At 59.0% G+C, this 15,553-nt stretch overlaps 1 protein-coding gene and 1 pseudogene across 1 annotated transcript in view; both read left to right on the top strand.

Annotated features, from left to right (window-relative positions):
• Nucleotides 1-15,553, top strand: part of LOC121155054 (leukocyte immunoglobulin-like receptor subfamily B member 3) — a 163,604-nt gene that overhangs the window by 87,197 nt on the left and 60,854 nt on the right. The gene's annotated exons all lie outside the window — the stretch shown is intronic.
• LOC121155000 lies at nt 12,654-15,515 on the top strand (annotated as a pseudogene).

Here is a 15,553-nt window from a genome sequence, read left to right as displayed (position 1 = left end):
GGTGTCCTGGACCCCAGGACTGCCTCACTGGTGTCTTCCAGGGCCGCCTGCGGAGGTCGGCTTTGTACAGGTGGCTGTTGCTGCCTGTTGTGGGGCAATGGTTGACGTGTGGGAGTGTGGGAAGGGGCTCCCAGCAATGCCAGCTGTTCCACGTTTCCAAGAGTAGGCAAGAAATCTGGGTATTTTTAAAAGCAAAATCCCTCAGCTCTTAAATGTTAAAACCTAATTCAAATACAGGGGGAAAAAAAGGCACTGTGTGTGGGGCAACGAAAGCGCCTGCCCGTGGGAAGGTGCTGGCTGGCGCCCAAGCTCTGCTGTCTCTATGGGAGGGAGCCCGAGGAGGAGCAGCTGGAGACTGGGGCCAGCACACCTCCTGTGGGCAGGGCAGGCGAGGGGCTGGCGCGGCGTGACCAGGGGCAGGCCCGGGGGCATTGACTGGATGGTGACCAGGGGCCCAGGTCAGCCCACTGAGCTCTAAGTCTTTGGTAGCAGCCAATAACTGCCCCGTGCCTGGTCGTGACTTGCTGGCCTGCCTGTGTCACACGCGTGAACTGATTGCCTGCCCTGCCCCAGGTCCTGCCTCACTGGGGAATGGGGACAAGCCTCCAACGGCTGCCTGTCACATCCCTGCCATGGGCAAAGCGGAAACCAAGCCACGAGGAGGTGAGGCTGGTCTGCCCGCAGGGGTGAGGCCATGGCCACAAGAAGGTGAGGCTGGTCTGCCTGTGGAGGCGAGGCCATGGCCACAAGAAGGTGAGGCTGGTCTGCTTGTGGAGGCGAGGCCATGGCCATGAGGTGAGGCTGGTCTGCCTGTGGAGGCGAGGCCATGGCCACAAGGAGACGAGGCTGGTCTGCCTGTGGAGGCGAGGCCATGGCCATGAGGTGAGGCTGGTCTGCCTGTGGAGGCGAGGCCATGGCCACAAGAAGGTGAGGCTGGTCTGCTTGTGGAGGCGAGGCCATGGCCATGAGGTGAGGCTGGTCTGCCTGTGGAGGCGAGGCCATGACCACGAGGAGGTGAGGCTGGTCCGCCCGCAGGTGCAAGGCCATGACCACGAGGAGGTGAGGCTGGTCTGCCCACGGGGTGAGGCCATGGCCACGAGGAGGTGAGGCTGGTCTGCCCACAGGGGTGAGGCCATGGCCACAGGAGCATCAGGCGGTGAGCATGGCGGTGCTGCATCAGGCGCTCAGCCCTGTGGCCACACTGCCAGCCCTGGAGCCCCGCTCTGCTGCCTGCCTGCCTGCTGCCATGTCCCCATCCGAGCAGTGACCGCAGCGACTTCCATGGATCCCTGTGCAGGCCGAGAGCGTGCCCGTGGAGCGTGTTCACAGCCAGAACACCAGCTCAGGCCACTGCTCTTGACAAAGACTTTCTTTAATCATGGCCCATCTCCCTCCTAGGGGGAGAGGAAAGTAGCTGAATGGACACTCAGGTACACAAGGAAACGCTCTGGCCAGCCTGACAGTCTCTCCCCACATCTGTCTACCTGTCCGTCAGCTACCAGTCCACCTCTCCGCCCGCTGGAGTGCCTTCTAGGTGCCAGGCCCTGTGTTGACTGGTCCCAGGCATCTGTGAATACCGAAAGGACACCCCTGCATGCTGGGACATGAGAGGATGGGCTCAGGTGGCAGGGAGAAGGCACAGCCCTCGCACGAACGAGGGAATGCACACTGAGGAGCAGCCGGCCACGGGGCTGCTGATTCCTGTGTCACTGACCCCGTGGCATCCACACAGAAGCAGCGCGTTGGGTGTGTGTACGTGAGGGCTGTCTGGAAGCGCTGGCTTTAGTGAGCAGACTGTGGGCCCTGGGGTGGGGCAGCACCCGTCACGCCGAGGGCCTGGACAGCAGAGGGCAAAGCAGCGAGCTGTGCCTTCCTGCCTGCGACTCTGCAGCTCCTGGGCCGAAGCCCCTGGACCTGCAAGGCCTGGCACTGCGTTCAGGGTCCTTCACCGGCACCAGGTGTGTCATGGGGCTTCTCCAAGTCTGTGACTCTCCGGGCCAGTTGGCGTAAGGTTTCATCTGAGAACTCCAAGTCAGCGTCTGCATCGGCATCTACATCACCGTGTTCTGTAGCCTACACCCACACCTGCAGATCATCCACGTCTAGCTTCATGTAAGCCTGTATCTGCGGCTGTATCAATGTCTGTATCTACCTGCATGACTACACCTTGACTGCACCTACGGCTGTGACTACACCTGCACCTACGGCTGTGACTACACCTGCACCTATGTCGTAGCTACACCTCAACCTGCACCCACGGCTGTGACTACACCTCGACCTGCACCTACAGCTGTGACTACACCTCGACCTACATCTATGACTGTACTTACACCTGTTCTGCACCTCTCCCATGCCTTCAGCCTGTGCCTCTCTCCTGTCACTTCTGTGTCTGTTGAACGCAGCTGGGGTCAGGCATGCACAGTGACCTGCCAGCACTGCAGTTAGCTTGTCTAGCCTACGAAGATGGAGCGGGTGTAATATCAGAACACCCTGAGTGTGTCTCCAGGGCGGATGCTGCAGAAGAGGCTCTGGGAGTTTCTTGCGAGTGTAAGCCTACACCCTCTCCGACAGTGACCCGTGGGCCTCCCCACAGTGCTTCCTGGAGAAGCAGCAGCTCCTCTGTGAGGGTTAGTCCTGCAGCCTCAGGCGGGAAGCAACTAGCTTGTCGCCCATCAGGGAAGGAGTCAGAAACCAGGTGCACCCATGCAGGCCAGTAGCAAGGAGCTGCAGAACTCAGAAGTCAGGGGTGCCACGCACCTGGGTCACGGCTGTGGCAATGCCAAGGCAGCCAGCCTCAAGAGCGGGTGCTGGGCACTGGCTGCCACGGAGCTGCTGTCCCTGGCAGGCAGCCCCAGAGCCGGTGGCAGGAATACCAGCTTCCCCCAGCAGCGGGTGGGCTGCAGGAAATTTCTGGAAGGTGGGCGTTGCTTTGTGTCCTGGAGATGACCAGGCTGCGCCCGCCGCCTGCCTGTGCCCCTGCGTTCCACTGTGAGCACATCTTGCTGAAATGCCAATGATGTGCAGCCTTGAGCACTGGCAAGAATGCGGTGGTGTCTGCCGGGCCCATGAAATGAATAGAGAAGTGGATGTGGATGGCAGCACAGAAGTGCAGCTGACGAAGGAAAACATTTTTTAAAGTCATATGTATTTGTTTGAAACACCAAGTGACACAAAGAGAAACAGAGTCCTCCATCCACGGGCTCACTCCCCAAACGACTGCAATGCCCGGGACTGGGCCAGGTCAAAGCCAGGATCCCACATGGGTGCCGGGGCCAAGCACTTGGGTCATCTTCTGCTTCCCAGGTGTATTAACCGGGAGCCAGGCAGGGAGCGGAGCAGCCAGGACTGGAACAGGTGCCCACAGGGGTGTCAGCACTGCAGGCAGCACTGTAACCCGTTGTGTCATGATGCTGGCCTCTGAGCAAAGATAAATATTAACGACAAACCCAAGTGGGAGGGCTCTAGGCAGTCACTGTGATAGCCTGAACATTTAAAAAATACATATTTTATTTGTAAATTTTTTTTTCTCTGTAATCTCTCATAATAAAATGTTAGGACCAAGGGTATCATTTGAGCAACAATGACAAAAAGTAAAGTAGGGTTGCACTATAATCCAAATATGAAAAACACACATTTATGATTCAATAATAATTGAATAGGCTGCCAGCATCGCAACACAGCTGGTAAAGCCGCTGCCCGTAGCACTAGCATCCCCTTTGGGAGCTGGTTCAGATGCTCCACTTCCCATCCAGCTCCCTCCTTGTGGCCTAGGAAAGCAGTAGAGGACAGCCCAAAGCCTTGCAACCCTGCACCCACTGGGAGACCCAGGGGAAGTTCCTGGCTCCTGGCTTCAGACTGGCTGAGCTCTGGTCATTTGGGTCATTTGGACAGTGACCCAGTGGGTAGAAGATCTTTGTCTCTCCCTCCTTCAAAATAATAATAATAATAATAATAATAATAACGTGGGGGCTGACCTCACAGGGACACAGCCCACCCCCCAAGGTCACTCACACTGCCAAGTGTGACAAGGGGGTTAGAACAGGACACTCGTGGCTGCAGCCAGGACTCAGTGGGCTCTGCCTTGTGGGCAGCTTCCCTACCTGTGAGCAGGGCCCCAACAAGCCCTCTGCACAGGGACACGGAAATCTCGCTGTCACCTACATTCCAGTGGGAGAGCTGCAGGAAGTACCTTCCGACTGCAGCGGGGCGAGCCGAGAGCAGCTCCTCTCTCTGGCTTCCTTCACGCTCAGCCTGCCTGTCCCATCGACTCGCTGGGTCACTGGGTGGCTCTTGACACATCTCACACGTTGTGGCCTACAGTCTTAGGGCCTGGGACGTCCCATGAGCACGGTGCTGGCGGCAGGCAAGGGTCTCGCTGCTGTGCTGACCAGTGTCCCCAGCCAGACCTGGCAGGTGCATCAGCGGGGGACTCCTCCCCTTGTCCGGTCACCAGCAGACCCTGCCCCCATCGTACAGCCCTGGTGACCTTAGGACCATCAATGGCTGCCCCTGAAGGCTGAGTTTCCCATTGCACAAGCCACCCAGACACAGAAGCCCACACAGCCAGGGATTTAGGGGTTCCTCTCATACAGTTTCCAGATCAGATCGGGAAAGTCCACAGTGGCCTCCTGGGACTGGGGGTCTGGAAGGGCAGAGTGGCTGCTGGTGCCTGCGGGGTCTCCCCATGAGGGAGGACGGCGCCTTGGAGGTGGTTGCACCACAGGGAAGGCGCTGAACCCCACGGCAAGCAGCAGCATGTTGTGGGAGCCCAAAGCTTGGGACCCTCCGCCTGCGTGGGAGACCTGGAAGGGCCCTTGGCTTTGGATCAGCTCAGCTCCGGCCGTTGGCAGCCACTTGGGAGTGAACCAGCGGACAGATCTGTTTCTCCTTCTCTCTGTAAACCTGCCTGTCGAATAAAAATAAACACATTTAAAAAAAATTATAATAGATAGGACCCGTGGCGTTCACGACAATCTACCTCTAGAAGGCACGCCTGCCACCCCGAGTGACTCGGTGACACCCGCTGGGTGACTCAGTCGCCCGGGTTCTTCAGCTTTGGATCGCAGCGTCCCTGGAGCACGGCATGCTCCCCTGCCACTGAGGGAAGGAGAGAACAGAGATCGCACACCCACGTCTTCGTTGTGATTCTCAAGTCTCACTCCACCCAGTGAGAGCCCAGCCCAAGTGCAGGGCTGGTGTGAGACGGGCCAGGAGTACAGGGCCGCTGTGGGCACCACCTGCCAAAGCCGCCGAGGGAGCAGGAGTCAGTGGGGAGAGTGGGATGAGGACCGGGGAGCTGGCTGTGGGTGACGCAGTGTCGGGGGAGCAGTTCCACCTCTTCTGGGAAGCTGGAGCTCCATGTGGGGAGACGGAGCAGAGCCTGGATGCCGAGTGGGACCCTCAGGGACAGCAAGGAAAGATGGCGGATGCTACTGCTAAGAGAGCAGGGACAACCATGCTGGGTCTGGCCTGATCCCGTGGACATGTCACGGAGTCACCACGGGCAGGAAGGACAGTAGCTCCCTGTTGCCAGCGGTCGCAGGCAGGCCTGGGACTGGGTCCCCCGTGTGGGTGTGCCGTGTTATTCCCGGCTCAGAGGAGAGAATGCTGAGACACACATGAAGGAAACAAAGCCGAGTTGGATCAAGACAGAGAGGGAGATCTGTCCACTGCTTCACTCCCCCAGTGGCCACCACAGTCGGAGCTGAGCTGATCCAGAGCCAGGAGCTGAGCTTTTTTTTTTTTAATCTCCCACGCGGGTGCAGGGTCCCATGCTTAGGGCCGTCCTCGACTGCTTTCCCAGGCCACAGGCAGGGAGCTGGATGGGAAGTGGAGCAGCCAGCACTTGGACTGCCGACCCCATGGGGGCTGGATTTCCACTGGGACTGACTCTGTCCTTACATTTAGGAAAGACATTTTAACCGAAGAGATGCGGATGGACCAGGCAGGACATTGTTGACCTCTGGGCCAGAGAGGGACTCTTGGACTGAGTGCCAAGGAGACCAGGATTGACAGGCGATGATGCATGCCTGGGTGGGGTACTGGGAATGCTGGCCGGGAATGCTGGCCGGGAATGCTGGCCAGGAATGCTGGCCAGGAATGCTGGAACAAGTCTGACTTTCAGAATGCCTGCCCAACCCTCCACTGCAACAACTAGAAAAAGAGCCCCAATTAAAGAACATCTGTGTAGAGGTCTTGGGGCATCTCCAGAACAGAAGTGGTTTGAGCTTCCAAAAAGCAGAAATGGAAGGAAACCCGGATGGGGAGTCTGGAACCACAAGTTTACTGATTGTGAAAGCGAATGCGGAAGGACACGGAGCCGAGTGGGAGCGGGAGGGTGGATTTCAACAGAACCCTAGGGAAGGCGGAACAGCTGCTGGGAGAGCGGGGTAGTGACCACTGCGACAGGCACTGGCCGGGAGGGAGCCGGTCTCAGCTGCAAGCCACAGAGCTGCAAGCTGAGCGGTGCCCTGGTGTGGTGCAGCGGTGTGGTGCTCCGGATGTGGTCGGAGTCCCCCAAGGGCAGCAGCAATGCCAGAAGTGCCGGGAACTCGTCCCGGACCTGGTGGCTGTGGCCACTGGGGAGATGGAAAACCAACAGATATCAGATTCTGCCAGACTAGGCTGGGGGGGGGGTAACCTGACACTCGCTGTGTTAACTCCTCCCCCCTCCCTTCTCTCCCCCAGTCCAGGAAAGTGTCCAAGCTGTGGGCTGTCCTCAACTGTTTTCCCAGGCCACAAGCAGGGAGCTGGATGGGAAGTGGAGCAACCGGGACACAAACTGGTGCCCATGTGGGATCCCGGCACAGGCAAAGTGAGTACTTTGCCACTGAGCCATCATACCTGGCCCACACTCCACTGGACTCACACATAAGAACCTGGTGACACCCAAGCCTACGGACACAGCCACAGAAACGGAGTTAGTCACATTTAAGAAGGCTCATTCCTGAACGTGGTGCAGTAGCCTAGTGGCTAAATCCTCGCCTTGCATGTGTCAGGATCCCATATGGGTGCCGATTCTAATCCTGTGCTCCCATCCAGCTCCCTGCCTGTGGCCTGGGAAAGTAGTAAGGACGGCCCAAAGCCTTGGGACCCTGCACCCATGTGGAGACCCAGAAGAAACTCCTGGTTTCTGGCTTTGAATCGGTTCAGCTCCGGTCATTGCAGTCACTTGGGGACTGAATCATTGGACATAAGATCTTCCTCTCTGTCTCTCCTCCTCTCTGTTTATCTGTCTTTCCAATAAAAAAATCATGAAGAAGGCTTCTTGAAGAGGCAACTGGACTGAGGTCCTACTTTTCCGGGGTGTCACCAGTGTCAGTCTGGCCTCCCCAAGACAGACATCAGGGCGTCCAGCTCCCGGGCCGACCCGCCAGGCTAGGCTGGGGAGGGTAAGCTGACACGTGCTGCGTTTGCCCCAAGACCAGGAAAGCGTCCAAGCTGACCAGCACACATCCACGGCGGCACCCGAGCCGGCCACTGGGTGGGACAAAGGTCAAAGCTGAGGGTGTCTGGAGGGGATGGGCACCCATCCCGGCTGTGCTCATCTATTCTAGAGTTTTCTGATGCTGAAAGCTTGGTCCCCCGGCAGGAGCTGAGCACAAGGACGAGGTGTGAGGGAAGAGGAAGTTCCACCTGCTGGCAGGTGAGCAGGTGTTAGCCTGTGGTCTCAAGAATGACCAGGGATTTCCAACTGGGCTCTCACAGGGCCCCACGGCCTGGTCACTCGGAAGGACGCAGTGCGGTGCTGGGCAGCCGCCAAGCTGAATGGGCCATGCTCGTGGCCCCCTGGCTCCCCAACTCCGTCTCCACTCCGTCATCACATAGTCAGACTTGCGGCCCAGCCAGCTTACTCAAGGCCGCTTTCCAGAATTCACCAGACACCGAATTTACCAGAATCTGCCGTAATTTTACCAGACTCACAGGCTGAGTTGTCAGAATACCAAAAAAAAAAAAAAAGGAAGGAAAGACGCAGTTGATCCTGTGTGGTCGGTGACCGCGGCTGGGGACTGGACACCGAGCTTGGCTGTCTCTCCCTGTGATGTCAGCTGGACCCCAGGACATCCTTGCCCTGAGTGTGCATGGCGGCGGCCACACAGGTTGTGTTCCTGGGTCATCGGATTCCGCCCAGAAGTCCCCGTGGCAGACTGAGACCTGTGTAGCCCTGGGTCAGGCAGGGCACAGTGGGACTCGGTGGATTGGACTCCGCTGGTCCAGGGACTGCAGGTGGTGGGGTGGCAGCCGTGGGAAGGTGGGAGGGAGGGCAGGTGGGGGCCAGACTCCCGGCCTCAGCCCCTTCGGCGATCCACCCTGAGAACCCCATCTGGCCTGCTCCCCACGGCTCTCAGGGCATGCACCCGCATCCCAGGGCTACCGGCATCTCCCGCCTGACAGAGAGCTTCCTGACACCGGCGACCATGGCAGCTTCACTCACCTCCCAGGGGTCTGTCCTCCAGGGCCAAGCAGGTCCATCAGCTCCCCTAGCTGGGATCCTTCCACATCAGGGTACACACGGGGCTGGATTCCTGCTCAGGTCCTGGGAGACTGGACGGGCCGCCGTGCCCCTCAGGAGTGGAAGACCCGGGTCTGGGGGCTGGCATGCCCACTCGGGAGTGGAAGACCCGGGTGTGAGGGACCGCCCGTGCCCACTCGGGAGTGGAAGACCCGGGTCTGGGGGCGGTGGAAGGCCTGGGCCTGAGGAGCCACGATGTCCAAGGCCCCCTGGGAGTGTAAGGAGCACCGCCCACAGCAGCGAGCCTGGGTGTGAGGCGGCAGGACAAGCGCACCAGCCTTTGGGGCGTCAAGGCGTCAGCACGTCAGGGTGTCAAGGCGTCAGCACGTCAGGTCGTCGAGGCGTCAGGGCGTCAGCACGTCAGGGTGTCAAGGCGTCAGCACGTCAGGTCGTCGAGGCGTCAGGACGTCAAGGCGTCAGGGCGTCGAGGAGTCAGGGCGTCAGGCCGTCAAGGCGTCAGGGCGTCAGCACGTCAGGGCGTCAAGGCGTCAGGGCGTCAGGTCGTCAAGGCGTCAGGGCGTCAGGTCGTCAAGGCGTCAGGGCATCAAGGCGTCAGGGCGTCAAGGCGTCATGGGTTAGGACGGCGTGGCCTCTGGGCATCGTCTGGGCGGTACATTATCAAAGCCTCACCTCAGAGTCCTTCCGTCATGGTCCCACTGTGTCCCGAGCGCCGCCCCGAGTGCACCATGAACTGCTTCGTGCGGCTTCAGGTGGCCCGCCGCGTGAAGCCGTGGGGCCGGTAAGTGCCCCCAGAGAGGAGGGGCATCCGGGAGTAACCTGGTCTCGGAAGGGGGAATTGCCCACCCATTGGGGTTGGGTCGTGTGGGGGACCCTGCTTGGAGCCACCTGTGAGGCGTGTGAGGCACAGCCCAGGTCCTTCCCAAGTGCAGGCTAGGATGGAGGCCCCAGGCCCTGCCAGCTCAGAGGGAGCTGAGGGAGAATGGGCCAGGCTGCTGGCCATGGCTGGGCCAGAGTGTGGTGTCCCGCTGTGCCTGGCAGGGTCAGGCCCCTGCAGGACTCTCCCTCCAAGCTCCCAGGGCTTAGAGCACACCTCTGGGGGGCGTCCCAGGGCTGCTTCATGGACCCAGTGGTCAGGGGGGTAGAGCTGCCTGGTGCTGAGACCTGCCCGAATCCGCAGCCACCAGTACCGGCTTCGTGCCCTGTGGCTGTCTGCTACAGCTGTCCGGGTCCTTGTGTTTGCAGCACATGGAGCCCCAGTACTAGCAGTGGATGGGGAATATGGCCCAGGACTGAGGCTCCGGGGCCTGCTGTCTTGGCCACAGTGTGGACGCCCCCAGCATCCGCCCGGCCCACCTGTCGCCGTGACAGTCGCCGGGGCTGCTGTGTGGAGCCGCAGCCGCTGCAGGTTGAGACGCAGCCTGCTCTGTAAGCATGTACAGACCTGCGCCCCAGCTCCCCCCTAATGCACCAGGGAAAGCAGCCAAAGATGACCAAACGGTATTTTGTTTGAAAGGCAGTTAGAGATCTCTGTCTTCTGGTTGACTCCCCAAGTGGCCGCAACGGCCGGAGCTGAGCTGATCCAAAGCCAGGAGCCGGGAGCTTCTTCTGGGTCTCCCACACAGGAGCAGGGTCGTAAGGCCGTCCTCGACTGGTTTCCCAGGCTACAGGCAGGGAGCTGGATGGGAAGTGGAGCTGCCGGGATTAGAACCGGCACCCACGTGGGATGCTGACACACACGGTGGCTGCCACGCTGGGTTCCAGATCTCACAAACAGCATGCGTGTGTGTTCACACACTTGCACTGGAAAGGAAAGTAGGCTGTATGTGCATAACTGTGAGGGAAGCGTGAGCAGAGATGCGGGTCGCCAGCACTTCGGCTGAGCGTGGAATGCACTTCGATGGGTTCTGGTTTTCTGGGTGAGGTTGACTTCACCACCGGGGCTGTTTGGTTTAAGGTTCTGTCTGGTCTTCTGGGGGCCAGCCTCCGGAAGTGGGCCTGTGTTGTGCTGGTCCCGCCAGGGATGCCAGACCAGCGGTGTTGCTGATAACATGGGCGTCATGGCTTCAGTGGTCTTACACTTGGACTGGGCAGGACAGCTGTGGTTGGGGACCCCCGGGGAGGGGGACACCTTGTGACTCCTGGGCTCTCACACACAAACGGCAGCTCTGATGGTCCCCACACTTGAGGGGCGCAGGCCAGGTGTGTCCTTCTGCTGCGGGACTAGGGTCCCCACATTGCAGCCGCCGTGCCTCTCAGGGCTCCCGCCCACTCCATTCCCTGGGAATGTCTTAGCGTTCCCCCCATTCTCCATCATCAGCCATCCAGGAAGGGAAGCAGCATGGGGCTCACTGAAACCTCCATGTATTTTTTTAAAAGATAATTATTTTTATTTTTAATGATTTTTTATTTTGATGATAGTTGATTAGGGTGCAAAAGGTCAAGGAGTACAGGAAGGTGGGTGAGTCCATTATTTCACGTTCCCTTTTTCCTTCCTGCATCTGGGGGAAGAGGGGAGATAAGAGAAGTCACACCCAGGCCGCCATGACTCTTAGAACTGCCTGGTTCCTGCTCCCCCTGTACCCCCTTGCCCCAGGATGTCTTAGTGCCCCCGACATTCCTCACCGTCAGCCTCGGCACATCCCTGAAGGGAGGCAGCACGGGGCTAGGGTGGGGCGTCCTGGAGACCAGCTCTGTGCTGCAGGGCTGGAGGACACGAAAGGCAGAGCCCTGGCTGCCCAAGCCCAGCTGTTCCAGTGGCCCAGCACAAAGTGTGCTGATGCCAGCAGGAAGTGGGTGCAGGGGTGTGGGCAGGAGGGGATAACCAGGGAAGGGTGTGTCTTGGAGCATTCTAGAAACAGCAGGCGAGATTCGGGCATTCAGGAAACACGCTTGGAAGAAGGCCCTTCAGCTCCTCGGGAGGTGCCCGGAGACTGGGGACGCTAAGAGCTCCGAGGTGACCAGGGATTGGGGTGATCAGACACTGGGGTGATCAGAAACTGGGGTGATCAGACACTAAGTGATTAGATACTGTGGTGATTAGACTGGGGTGATCACACACTGGGGTGATCAGACACTGGGGTGATCAGATACTGGGGTGATCAGAGACTGGGCTGATCAAACACTGGATGATTAGATACTGGGGTGATCAGAAACTGGGGTGATCATATACTGGGTGATTAGATACTGTGGTGATTAGACTGGGGTGATCAGAACTTGGGGTGATCAGACACTGGCATGATCAGAGACTGGGTGGTTAGATACTGGGGTGATCACACACGGGGGCGATCAGTGTCACAATTGATTGGACCGAGCACGAGAAGACGCTTTACAGAGAAATGGATTTACTGCTCTACCCTGCAGCCGTCCTGCACACTTGCAGGTTGATGTGCTGTGTTTAGGAATATACAGCCTTTCGTAAACTCAGAGCCAAGCTGTCCTTTTTAATCATCTTGGGTGAAACTGGCAGGTTCTGGAATTGTTTTTCTTAGGTTAACTGACACTGTGAGAGCCAGGAAGACATGAACACAGAAACTTGGTATGCTTTGATCCGCTGTGTGCAACCGGAGGAAGGATAGCACGGGAACTCCTTCTGTCGTTTGTGACCGAAGGGAGGCTCGCAGGCAAGATGGTCTGCTCCAGGTGTTCCTGGCTTGTGCTAAGTTGCCCTGTCCTCTGATGCACTCAGCTCCTCAGTCAGAGTGTGGGGACGCCCTAAGACTGGGGTCTGGGGTGGAACGGGCAGTCCTAGCGAGGCTGCACAGTGTCCCAGGACCGGGGTCGCCTCAAACCCTGGGTCTGCACGCCGGAGTCGTGTGGGAGGTCAGGACCTCTGGCCATCCCTGCAGCGTGGACTGCCAGGGTGCCAGCTCGTCTCAGTGACCTCGCATGGTGTAACTCGTGTAGATCTTTGCTCAGGCCTGACATCCAGTTGATATTTAACCAGCAAATTTGGATCTAGGAGGTGAATGGCCGCCTGGTGCCCACACAGCCCCCCAGATAAGAGCCTGGGTTGAGGGCAAGCAGCCTGGTTTACATCTGGCAGTGGGCTTGCTGGGTCGTTGGATGGCTCTTTCAAAAATTGCTTATTATCATATCATGCTTTTGCCTTACTGGGATGTGGTACAGCCTTTGAACATATTTTTTAAATTGTTTGATTTGTACAGTAACTGCACAGGTTTGATTTGTAACACGACCTGGAAGCAGCTCTCGCCGGCTCCAGCTCTGCTCTCTGCCGGGTTTCGGCCCTCCTGCCTCCAGTCCCGCCTGCACCGTGTCCATCGGGGTGACGCAGAAAGCCTACAAGGTGTCCAGCTCTGGCCCCCGGGCCCTCAGAGGCTGCTCGTACAGGAGCGTGCCTGGTGCTCACATCAACTCCTCCAGCTTCTCCCGAGTGGGCAGTGGCTTCCGGGGTGCCAGTGTGGGTTTAGGGGCTGGAGCAGGTGGGGTGGGGGCATCATGGCAGTCACCGTGAACCAGAGCTGGTAAGCCCCTGAAACTGGAGGTGGACCCCGACATCCAGGCCATGCACACCCAGGAGAAGGAGCAGACCAAGCAGCTCAACAACAAGTTCACCTCCGTCATTGACAAGGTGCAGTCTCCTGCAGCAGCAGAACGAGGCGCTGGAGACCACGTGGAGCCTCCTGCAGCAACAGAACGAGGCGCTGGAGACCACGTGGAGCCTCCTACAGCAGCGGAAGACGGCTCGCAGCAGCATGGACAGCTTGCTCGAGAGTTACACCAACAGTCTGCGGTGGCCGCTGGGCACGCTGGGCCGGGAGAAGCTGAAGCTGGAGGCAGAGCTGGGCAACATGCAGGGACGAGGTCAACAAGCATGCCGAGCTGGACATTGGGTTTGTCCTCCTCAAGAAGGATATGAATGTGGCCCCGGCACAGTGGCCTGGCAGCTAAAGTCCTTGCCTTGAACGCGCCGGGATCCCATGTGGGCGCTGATTCTAATCCCGGCAGCACTGCTTCCCATCCAGCTCCCTGCCTGTGGCCTGGGAAAGCAGTGGAGGACGGCCCAAAGCCTTGGGAGCCTGCATCTGCAAGGGAGACCCAGAAGAAACTCCTGGCACTTGGCTTTGGATAGGCGCAGCTCCGGCCATTGTGCTCACTTGGGGAGTGAGTCATCGGACAGAAGATCTTCCTCTGTCTCTCCACCTCTCTATATATCTCACTTTCTAATAAAATATCTTTAAAACAAAAAGGAAGAAGGATATGGGTGAAGCTTATTTGAACAAGGCCAGGCTGGAGTCTTGCCTGGAGGGGCTGACAAGATCAACTTCCTCAAGCAGCTGTACAAGGAGGAGATCCTGGAGCTGCGGGCCCAGGTCTCCGACACATCCGTGGTCCTCTCCTTGGACAACAGCTGCAGCCTGGACATGGGCAGCAGCATCTGCGAGGTGCGTGCCCAGTACAAGGAGATGGCCAACCGCAGCGGCGCCGAGGGCATGTACCAGGTCCGGTGTGAGGCAGGCTGGCAAGCACAGCGATGACTTGCGTTGCGCGAAGACGGAGCTCTCCGAGATGACCCGGAACATCAGCCGCAGCCAAGCTGAGACTAGGGTCTCCAAGGCAGAGGGTGAGCCTGGAGGCCGCCAGAGCCGACAGGGAGCAGTGTGGGGAGAGGGCCCTCAAGGACGCCAACGGCAAGCTGGCCGAGCTGGAGCCCGTCCTGCAGTGGCCAAGCAGAACATGGTGTGGCAGCTGCGGGGACTCCAGGAGCTCATGAACATGTTTGGTTTGCACAGGAATCGCATGCAAGAGCTGCAGGGTGACATTCAGCTCGGGCAGCCGGGGTGTGCTGACCAATCAGGGTGGGGGCTGCCCTTCAGGGGCAGCACTTCCTGTAGGAGGCATGGGGCTCCTTCTGTTAGACCACAGGACATGCGCTGGGTTACTGTGAGCTGCGGTCTGCCCACTGTGCCACAGAACACCAGGCTCCTTTGACCCAGCTCTGATCTGGTGCCCATTTGCCAAACTCTCGCTCTGCCCCACCCCTCCCCACCTCCAGCGATCCCTGCTCTGTGCTGGCATGTCATGGTTTCCTTAGCTCCCACCCCTGGGGGAGGACATGACGTGTGTGTCTCCCTGTGGCTGACTTCATGCGACGTAAAGTCGTGACGTAGTCCTCCCACTCCTCTCCTGCTGTGAATGTTGCAATTTCCTGCCTTTCCTCCATGCGTCCTGTGTCCTCCAGCCCACGATGGACACCTCGGCTGACTGTGTCCTGGCTGCGTGATCTGGCGCTGTGATGGACGTGGCGGGCAGGTGTCTCCCTGATCCAGTGTATTCATGTATTTGTGCATGAGCCCTGGGCAGTGGGCCTGCTGGGCCACAGGGCAGTTCTGCCTCTTGTTCTTGAAAGGATTCCTACAAATGGCTGCGCTGGCTCACACCCACGGAAAATAGGTGTAGTTGGAAAACAGCTGCAGGATTCCGTGGCAGTGGCTGTTCTGGCCCACCCACCACCATGCTTGGTGTCTCTGCGTTCCCGACAGTCCGCCCCCACAGCGGGGCAGTGAGTGTGCTGCCCACCTGCCAACTGCACTTGGTACTAAAAAATGGGTTCAGAGTGCTGCCCACTTGCTGGCTGCACCAGGTACTAGCACTGGGTTCGCATGCTGCCCGCCTGCCAGCTGCAACAGATATGACACTGGGTTCCAATGCTGCTCACCTGCTGGCTGCACCAGGTACTAGCACTGGGTCCAGTGAGCTGCCCGCCTGCTGGCTGCACCAGGTACTAGCACTGGGTCCAGCGAGCTGCCCGCCTGCTGGCTGCACCGGGTACTAGCACTGGGTCCAGCGAGCTGCCTGCCTGCTGGCTGTACTCTGGGTACTAGCACTGGGTACTAGCACTGGGTCCAGCGAGCTGCCCGCCTGCTGGCTGCACTGGGTACTAGCACTGGGTCCAGCGAGCTGCCTGCCTGCTGGCTGTACTCTGGGTACTAGCACTGGGTACTAGCACTGGGTCCAGCGAGCTGCCCGCCTCCTGGCTGCACCAGGTACTAGCACTGGGTCTAGCGAGCTGCCTGCCTGCTGGCTGCACCAGGTACTAGCACTGGGTCCAGCGAGCTGCCT

This window comes from Ochotona curzoniae, unplaced genomic scaffold, assembly GCF_017591425.1.
Source record: "Ochotona curzoniae isolate NIBS_2020 unplaced genomic scaffold, NIBS_Ocur_1.0 contig_2861, whole genome shotgun sequence".
NCBI classification, from domain to species: Eukaryota; Metazoa; Chordata; class Mammalia; order Lagomorpha; family Ochotonidae; genus Ochotona; species Ochotona curzoniae.
Note: the sequence above shows the minus strand (reverse complement) of the source record. Positions and strands in the feature narration are given on the sequence as shown.